The following is a 10,717-nucleotide window of genomic DNA, read 5'->3' on the forward strand; positions in this document are numbered from 1 at the left end:
ATACCTATAGCTACGGTTATAATCCGTAGCCTATATCCGTCTGCATAGGGTGTTTCCGTACAGAATGGCTTACTTTGAAAAGGTAAAGTTTGGGGGCGTTTTGAAAAGACGCCGGGTAAAAGGTGACATTTACGGCGGTCAATTTCTCGCATATCATCCGTCGGGCAGAGTATAAAAAATTATCTTGGTAGGGAGAGGAGCACGTATTTTCGTGCCTCCAGGTACACATGTGGCATAGTTTTATGCTGATCTGACGCATGCATCTTGTAATCTCAGTCGTTGATTGTCATCTTACTGAAAAAATTTCTATGATTGGAATATTTTAACTGTCTAATAAATGGGCCTTTCCTACTCATGTGTACCATCTGTTCAGAATTGTTGAGAATGACGTGGAGGCACCATAGTGATAAATTAATTCTCGGCAATTGCTCAGCTCAGGAACTTCTCGGGATATTTTCAAAATTGAGAAATGTTCCAGTGCTCCCGGAGCACTATCATAGTTATAGTGCTCCTGGTTGTATATGTTCAATAGACAGTTCCAATCGACTAATCTAGACTGTCCATTAAGTCCAAAACACATATCTCAGCCTATCATTTGAACCTCGCACTGATCTAATGGTCAATCCAATCTTGATTTGGACCTATTTTCTCTAGCCACCCTCTTTCAAGGCCATGGATGGGATGACTGCATTTGCCAATCAGAAGTGATTCTTTAGAACCATAGGTAATCATGTGTACCGATTGCCACGTTGACAGGGAGTGTGCACCATGATGTTTGTGAAAAATCCCCTCCATCCACTTTTTTTTGGTATAATCATGTAGGTCGTGAGCCCATTAAAAAAAAAAAGAAAAAAAGAGGCAGATTATAAAAATATCGCCTAGTCCATAACTTCTGTCTTTTTAAAACTAAGCTAAGGATGAAAATGCCCTTTTTTTTTCTCTCATTTTTATGTAAAAATTAAATAAATAAGTTAGAAAAAAAATACTAGTAATTACTTACAATATCTTCTTCTTCTTTAAATAGTAAAAACATTAAATAAATAAAATAACTTACTTTTTTCTTTCACACTTTTTCTTTTTCTACATTTTTTGCTAAAATAAAGGACAAATAAATTAGAAATTTAATAAATTAAAAAAATATATCATTAATATTATTAAATAAAAAGATAAATAAAATAAAATATCAAATAAATAAAACAACTTACCTTATTCCTTCTGTTCTTTTTGTTTTTCTCTTTTTTCCTTTTTATGAAAAAATAACAAATAAAAAAATTAACTGTGTTGCGGGGGTTACAGTTCACTATTATTAGTACACTACATTGCATGTTCGCTATTGGTACACGGTGCTACATGGGTCGCCGTTCTCTGCTGGCACACTATGCTGCATGGGTAGTGGTTCTCAATTTGTACATTGCGTTGCAAGGATCTCAAATCTCTATTTGTACGCTGCACTGCAAGGATCTCAATTCTTTTTTGATGCATTGTGTTGTATGGGTCACAGTTCTCTGTTGGTACACTCCACTGCATGGGTCACGATTCTCTATTGGTAAATTGAGGTACAACAGTCTTAGTTCTCTATTGGTACATTGCGCCGCATGGGTCCCAATTTTCTGTTGGGACGCGTTGCAAGGGTCTCAATTCTTCGTTGGTACATTGTATTGCATGGGTCTCAATTCTCTATTGGTACACTATGCTACATGGGTCTCAATTATCTGTTGGTGCACCATGCTGCAAGGGTTGCAATATTATCAGTTCTTTATTGATACACTATGTTGCATAGGTCTCGGTTCTTTATTGGCACACTGCGTTGCATGGTCTTAGCTCCTCTGTTGGTACATTGTGCTCCATGAGTATCGAGCCTCTCTTGGTACACTGCGTTGCATGGGTCTTAGTTCTATTTTGCCATGTTGTACTACCTGGGTCTCGATTCTCTATCGGTGCACTACACTGCGATTTTTTATCGGTGCACTACACTGCATGGTTCTTAGGGCCTGTTTGGCCGGGCAGATTGGATGGGATTGGAAGGGATTGGAAGATAGATCCCAGGATTGGCCAGGCATGCCAAACAGACATGGGATCCTGATCTCGGGATATAGTAATCTTATGGATCATAAGACAATCCACTGACATCACCATCATTACCTTTAAATCCCATCCAATCCACCCTAATCCCTTCAAAATTGCCTGGGACGTGTTTGGTTCGAGGGATTGAAAGGGATTGGAAGGTTTAATCCCGGGATTGGCCGGGCGTGCCAAACAGACCGGATATAGCAATCCCGGGATATAGCAATCCCATAGATCTTGCACCAATCCACTGACGCAGCTATCATTACCTTGAAATCCGTGCAATCCACTCTAATACCATCCAATCCCATCCAATCTGCCCGGCCAAACAGGCCCTTAGTTCTCTACTCATACAATACACCGCATGGGTTTCAGTTCCATGTTGGTATATCACATTGCAGCAGACTCAGTTCTCTATCAGTACGTTGCACTGTACGGCCCATTTATGGCCCATTTAGGAAACTACGCCCACCTCATTTTCCTTTGCGAGAATACGCAGGTCATGCGGAAAGCTTGCGAAGGTCGAAAATGCCCTGCTTGTTCCTTGGCGGATATGTGGCGCTCGAAGACAAGTGCGACACTCCTCGAACTCCGAGTTGTACGACGGTTCAAAAGATATCAAGTTACATGGGCCCCACGATTTACACATTTATTATATCCACAACGTTCATCCATAGTTCGAGATCATTTTGGAGCATTATCAAAAAAAAAAAATCCTATCCAAAGATCAACTGGACCACACCACAGAGAGCAACGGGAAAATTAATTTTAACCGTTAAAAAATTTGTAGGGCCCACCATAACATTTATTTTCCATCCAATATATTCATAATGTCACAAAGACATGGATGAAGAGGAAAAACAAATTTTGTAATGATCCAAAACTTCTGGGACCCTAAAAAGGTTTCGATGGTCGACGTTCAATCTTCCACTGCCTTTTACAGTGTGGTCCACTTGATAGCTAAATCTGTCTTATTTTTCTTCCCAAGCGTTAGTACAAGTTCACAAAATAGATGGACGGTTTGGATATAACACATACCTCATAACAGGACCTACAAAGGCGGTGGGGATTACAACGAGAAAAAAAAAGAGCTGGTATCTTTGGCTACGGATTATAACCGTAGCGATAACCGCAGCCAATGCTTTTTCAATATGTCCTCTACTATACATCGAAGGTCTTTCGATATATACTTCGATATATCAAATGTCTTTCGATTAATCAGAAAAGGTCCAAAACTGTCCAGCAACTTTGCATAAAAAATCCTGCAATTTTCGATTAATCGAAGTGTATTCGATATGTATCGAAGCTATAGCTACAGATTATAGCTGTAGCCATAACTGTAGTCCGTAAAAGTCTATGCAAATTTTTTTATTTTTTTATTTTTTATTTTATTTTTTTCATTGAAAACTTTATTATACCTACAATTTTCTCTAATACATATTTATATAAATATGTATATATAAGCATATAAAAAAAAATTCTCTCCTTTTTCATTTATTTCTTTATTCATTTAACTAGAATATCTTTTAAACCAAAATTAGCTACTTGATGTACCTATATGATTTTGGGGTAGGAGAAGATACTTTAGCCAACTAACCTAGTTATTTTCTAAGATTCCATCAGTCGATGGTCAAAAATCCATTTCATTCACTTTGCGGTCAATTTCAGTCAGTTCGTGGTCATGTCAATGCATTTCACCGTCAATTCCCTCCACTTCACGGACAATTCCATGCATTTCACGGTCATCCCAAACTATTTCGTGTTGATTCACGGTCATTTCGAGGCATTTCGGTCAATTCCCTTCACTTCACGATCATTTGCATGCATTTGCGCTCAAATCGCTTCAAACGCATGATCATTCCCATGCACTTCACGGTCATCCCAAACAATTAGTGTTGATTCACGGTCGTTAGAGGCATTTCCGGTCAATTCCCTTCACTTCACGCGCATTTCCATCGACCGCTGATCATGAATTGATGCGATTTGAGCGCGAAATGCATGCAAATGGCCGTGAAGTGAAGGGAATCGACAGTGAAATGCATGAAACGACAGTGAATCAACACAAAATTGTTTAGGACAGTGAAATGCATGAGAATGATCATGGTTTGCAGCGATTTGACCGGCATGCAACTGACCTGGAAGTGAAGGGAATTGACCGAAATGCACGAATGAGAGTGAATCAACACGGAATTGTTTAAGAGCCAGGAAATGCATGGGAATGATCATGGTTTGAAGTGATTTGGCCGTAAAATGCATGCAAATGATCGGGAAGTGAAGGGAATTAATCGAAATGCCTCGAAACGATAGTGAATCAACACGGAATTGTTTGGGACGCAGTGAAATGCATGGGAATGATCATGGTTTGAAGCGAATTGATCGTGAAATGCATGCGAATAATGCCTGTGAAGTGAAGCGAATTGACGAAATGACCCGAAAAGACAGTGAATCAACACAGAATTGTTTGGGACGACCTTGAAGTGCATGGGAATGATCATGGTTTGAAGCGATTTAAGAATCGAAATGCATGATATGCCAGATGCGGTGAAGGAATTGGCCTGTGAAATGCCTCGAAACGCAAAAGTGAATCAACACGGAATTGTTTGGGATGATGGAAATGCATGGGAATAATCATGATTTGAAGCGAATTGACCTGAAATGCACTGAATCAGGGGTGGAGTGAAGGAATTGGATGAAATGCCTCGAAGGGTTTTAGTGAATCAACACGGAATTGTTTGGAATAACGACTGCGAAATGCATAGGAATGATCATGGTTTGAAGCGAATTGATCGCGAAATGCATCGAAAATGACAGTGGAGTGAAGCGAATTGATCCAGAAATGCCTCAACGCTGATATCAACAACGAAATTGTTTGGGATGTACCGTGAAGTGCATGGGAATGATCATGGTTTGAAGCGATTTGAGCCGAAATGCATGGACTTGATCGTGAAGTGAAGGGAATTGACCTGGAAATGCCTCGAAACGACCGAATCAAAACGGAATTGTTTGGGATGACAACGAAATGCATGGGAATGATCATGGTTTGAAGCGAATTGCCCATGAATGCAAATTGCCGTGGAGTGAAGCGAATTGACCGCGAAATGCCTCGAAACGACCGTGAATCACACGGAATTGTTTGGGATGACAGTGAAATGCATGGGAATGATCATGGTTTGAAGCGATTTGACCACGAAATGCATGCAATGACCATGGAGTGAAAGGAATTGATCGCGAAATGTCTCGAAACGAAAGTGAATCAACACGGAATTGTTTGGGAGAACAACCGTGAAGTGCATGGGAATGATCATGGTTTGAAGCGAATGTGGAAATGCATGCCAAATGGCCAGTGCAGTGAAGAGGTATTGCCAATGAAATGCCTCGAAAGACATGAAGTGAATACACGGAATTGTTTGGGATGGCTGGGAAATGCATGGGAATGATCATGGTTTGAAGCGATTTGACCGTGAAATGCATGCAAATGACCGTGCAACTTAAGAGACTAGAAGAAGCACACTATGAACATAACTTGAAAAACATGGAGTGTGTACCGACATGGGTGTGTACTAACAAGCTAACCTAAAAAAGTAAAACAAAAAAATATATATAAAAAATAAAAAAAATACATTAGAAAAAAATAGAAAAATTACACTTCGATATATCGAATAGAACACGATATATCGAAACTCTTCGATATAATCGAAACCTAATCGATTAATGGTAGAGTAAGTTGTCGATTATATCGAAATCTAGTCGATATAATATTAGTAAGTCATCCTTACAACCGACCGATATATCGACTATTATTCGATTGATCGAAAATAGTCACACACTGTCCAGCGACAAAATACTTTTTAAATTGTATTATCGATATAATCGAGTAGATGTCGATATATCGAGGTATCGATATATCGACTAGATTTCGATATATCGAAAATTGTCAGAAAATGTCCGAACTATTTTTTTAGTGCAATTTTTTTATTTTTTTCTAATGTGTTTTTTGATTTTTTATATATATATTTTTATTTTACTTTTAGGTTAGCTTGTTAGTACACACCCATGTCGACACACTCCATGTTTTCCAAGTTGTGTTCATAGTGTGCTTCTTCGATCTCTTAAGTTGTATGGTCATTTGCATGCAATTTGCAATACCATGATCATTCCCATGCATTTCATAGTCATCCCAACAATTCCGTGTTGATTCAAGTTCGTTTCGAGGCATTTCAATTGCCTTCACTTTTCAGTCATTTGCATGCATTTTGCGATTAAAGCAAACCATGATCATTCCCATGCATTTCAATCATCCCAAACAATTCCGTGTTGATTCACGTCGTTTCGAGGCATTTCGGCAATACCCTTCACTTCACGGTCATTTGCATGCATTTCGGCAAATCGCTTCAAACCATGATCATTCCCATGCATTTCGCGTCATCCCAAACAATTTCGTGTTGATTCACGTCGTTTCGAGGCATTTCGTCAATTCCCTTCACTTCAATCAATTGCATGCATTTCGCGATCAATTCGCTTCAAACCATGATCATTCCTATGCACTTCGCGGTCGTCCCAAACAATTCTGTGTTGATTCACGGTCGTTTCGAGGCATTTCGATCAATTCGCTTCACTCCACGTTCATTTACATGCATTTCGCGGTTAATTCGCTTCAAACCATGATCATTCCCATGCATTTCGCGGTCATTCCAAACAATTCCGTGTTGATTCACGGTCGTTTTGAGGCATTTTGCGGTCAATTCCCTTCACTCCACGTTTTTGCATGCATTTCGTGGTTCAATTCAAACCATGATCATTCTATGCATTTCGCGGTCATCCCAAACAATTCCGTGTTGATTCACTGAGTTCGAGGCATTTCACGGTCAATTCCCTTCACTTCACGGTCATTTGCATGCATTTCGCGGTCAATTCACTTCAAACCATGATCATTCCCATGCACTTCACGGTCGTCCCAAACAATTCCGTGTTGATTCACGGTCGTTTCGAGGCATTTCGCGGTCAATTCGCTTCACTCCACGGTCATTTACATGCATTTCGCGGTCAATTCGCTTCAAACCATGATCATTCTCATGCATTTCGCGGTCATTCCAAACAATTCCGTGTTGATTCACGGTCGTTTCGAGGCATTTCGCGGTCAATTCCCTTCACTCCACGGTCATTTGCATGCATTTCGCGGTCAAATCGCTTCAAACCATGATCATTCCTATGCATTTCGCGGTCATCCCAAACAATTCCGTGTTGATTCACGGTCGTTTCGAGGCATTTCGCGGTCAATTCCCTTCACTTCACGGTCATTTGCATGCATTTCGCGGTCAATTCGCTTCAAACCATGATCATTCCCATGCACTTCACGGTCGTCCCAAACAATTCCGTGTTGATTCACGGTCGTTTCGAGGCATTTCGCGGTCAATTCCCTTCACTCCACGGTCATTTGCATGCATTTCGCGGTCAAATCGCTTCAAACCATGATCATTCCCATGCATTTCGCAGTCATCCCAAACAATTTCGTGTTGATTCACGGTCGTTTCGAGGCATTTCGCGGTCAATTCGCTTCACTCCACGGTCATTTACATGCATTTCGCGGTCAATTCGCTTCAAACCATGATCATTCCCATGCATTTCGCGGTCATTCCAAACAATTCCGTGTTGATTCACGGTCGTTTCGAGGCATTTCGCGGTCAATTCCCTTCACTTCACGGTCATTTGCATGCATTTCGCGGTCAATTCCCTTCACTCCACGGTCATTTGCATGCATTTCGCGGTCAAATCGCTTCAAACCATGATCATTCCCATGCATTTCGCGGTCATCCCAAACAATTCCGTGTTGATTCACGGTCGTTTCGAGGCATTTCGCGGTCAATTCGCTTCAAACCATGATCATTCCCATGCATTTCGCGGTCATTCCAAACAATTCCGTGTTGATTCACGGTCGTTTCGAGGCATTTCGCGGTCAATTCGCTTCACTCCACGGTCAGTTGCATGCATTTCGCGGTCAATTCGCTTCAAACCATGATCATTCCCATGCATTTCCCTGTCATCCCAAACAATTCCGTGTTGATTCACGGTCGTTTCGAGGCATTTCGCGGTCAATTCGCTTCACTCCACGGTCAGTTGCATGCATTTCGCGGTCAATTCGCTTCAAACCATGATCATTCCCATGCATTTCGCGGTCATCCCAAACAATTCCGTGTTGATTCACGGTCGTTTCGAGGCATTTCGCGGTCAATTCGCCTCACTTCACGGTCATTTGCATGCATTTCGCGGTCAATTCGCTTCAAACCATGATCATTCCCATGCACTTCACGGTCGTCCCAAACAATTCCGTGTTGATTCACGGTCGTTTCGAGGCATTTCGCGGTCAATTCGCTTCACTCCACAGTCATTTACATGCATTTCGCGGTCAATTCGCTTCAAACCATGATCATTCCCATGCATTTCGCGGTCATTCCAAACAATTCCGTGTTGATTCACGGTCGTTTCGAGGCATTTCGCGGTCAATTCCCTTCACTCCACGGTCATTTGCATGCATTTGGCGATCAATTCGCTTCAAACCATGATCATTCACATGCATTTCCTGTCATCCCAAACAATTCCGTGTTGATTCACGGTCGTTTGAGGCATTTCACGGTCCAATTCCCTTCACTGCACGGTCGATTGCATGCATTTCGCGATCAAATCGCTTCAAACCATGATCATTCCCATGCACTTCAAGGTCGTCCCCAAACAATTCGTGTTGATTCACGGTGTTTTGAGGCATTTCGCGATCAATTCGCTTCACTTCACGGTCATTCGCATGCATTTCACGATCAATTCGCTTCAAACCATGATCATTCCCATGCATTTCACGGTCGTCCCAAACAATTCCGTGTTGATTCACGTCGTTTGAGGCATTTCGCGGTCAATTCTCTTCACTTGACGATCATTTGCATGCATTTTACGGTCAAATCACTTCAAACCATGATCATTCCCATGCATTTCACGGTCGTCCTAAACAATTCCGTGTTGATTCACGGTCGTTTCGAGGCATTTCGCGGTCAATTCCCTTCACTTCACGGTCAATTGCATGCATTTCGCGCTCAAATCGCTAAACCATGATCATTCTCATGCATTTCATGGTCATACCAAACAATTTTGTGTTGATTCACGGTCGTTTCGAGGCATTTCGCGGTCAATTCGCTTCACTTCACGGTCATTTGCATGCATTTAGCGCTCAAATCGCATCAATTCATGATCAGCTGTTGCATGGACACGACCGTGAAGTGAAGGGAATTGACCGCGAAATGCTCTAACGACCGTGAATCAACACTAATTGTTTGGGATGACCGTGAAGTGCATGGGAATGATCATGGTTTGAAGCGATTTGAGCGCGAAATGCATGCAAATGATCGTGAAGTGAAGGGAATTGACCGCGAAATGCCTCGAAACGACCGTGAATCAACACGAAATAGTTTGGGATGACCGTGAAATGCATGGAATTGTCCGTGAAGTGGAGGGAATTGACGGTGAAATGCATGGAAATGACCACGAACTGATTGAAATTGACCGCAAAGTGAATGAAATGGATTTTTGATCATCGACTTGATGGAATCTTGGAAAATAACTCGGTTAGTTGGCTAAAGTATCTTCTCCTACCCCAAAATCATATAGGGTACATCAAGTAACTAATTTTGGTTTATAAGATATTCTTGTTGAATGAATAGAGAAATAAATGAAAAAAAGAGAGAAATTTTTTTTTATATGCTTATATATACATATTTATATAAATATGTATTAGAGAAAATTGTAGGTAGAATAAAGTTCTCCATGTAAAAAATAAAAAATAAAAAATAAAAAAAAAAAAAATTTGCATAGACTTTTACGGACTACGGTTATGGCTTTAGCTATAATCAGTAGCTATATCTTCGATACATATCGAATACACTTCGATTAATCGAAAATTGTAAGATTTTTTATGCAAAGTTGTTGGACAGTTTTGGACCTTTTCCGATTAATCGAAAGACATTCGATATATCGAAGTATATATCGAAAGACCTTTGATGTATAGTAAAGGACATTGAAAAAGCATTGACTGCGGTTATCGCTACAGTTATAATCCGTAGCCAAAGATACCAGCTCTTTTGTTTTCCTGTTGTAATCCCCACCGCCTTTGTGGGTCCTTTTACGAGGTATGTGTTATATCCAAACCGTCCATCTATTTTGCGAACTCGTACTAGCCCTTGGGAAGAAAAATAAGACAGATTTAGCTATCAAGTGGACCACACTGTAAAAGGCAGTGGAAGATTGAACGTCTACCATTGAAACCCTTTTAGGGGTCCCAGAAGTTTTGGATCATTACAAAATTTGTTTTTCCTCTTCATCCAGGTCTTTGTGACATTATGAATATATTGGATGGAAAATAAATGTTATGGTGGGCCCTACAAAATTTTTAACGGTTAAAATCAATTTTCCCGTTGCTCTTTGTGGTGTGGTCCAGTTGATCTTTGGATAGGATTTTTTTTTTTTTTGATAATGCTCCGAAATGATCTCGAACTATGGATGAACGTTGTGGATATAATAAATACGTAACTGTGGGGCCCATGTAACTCTGATATCTTTTGAACCGTTCGTACAACTCGGAGTTCGAGGAGTGTCAGCGCTTGTCTTCGAGCGC

This window comes from Magnolia sinica, chromosome 3 (genome assembly GCF_029962835.1).
Source record: "Magnolia sinica isolate HGM2019 chromosome 3, MsV1, whole genome shotgun sequence".
Taxonomy (NCBI): domain Eukaryota; kingdom Viridiplantae; phylum Streptophyta; class Magnoliopsida; order Magnoliales; family Magnoliaceae; genus Magnolia; species Magnolia sinica.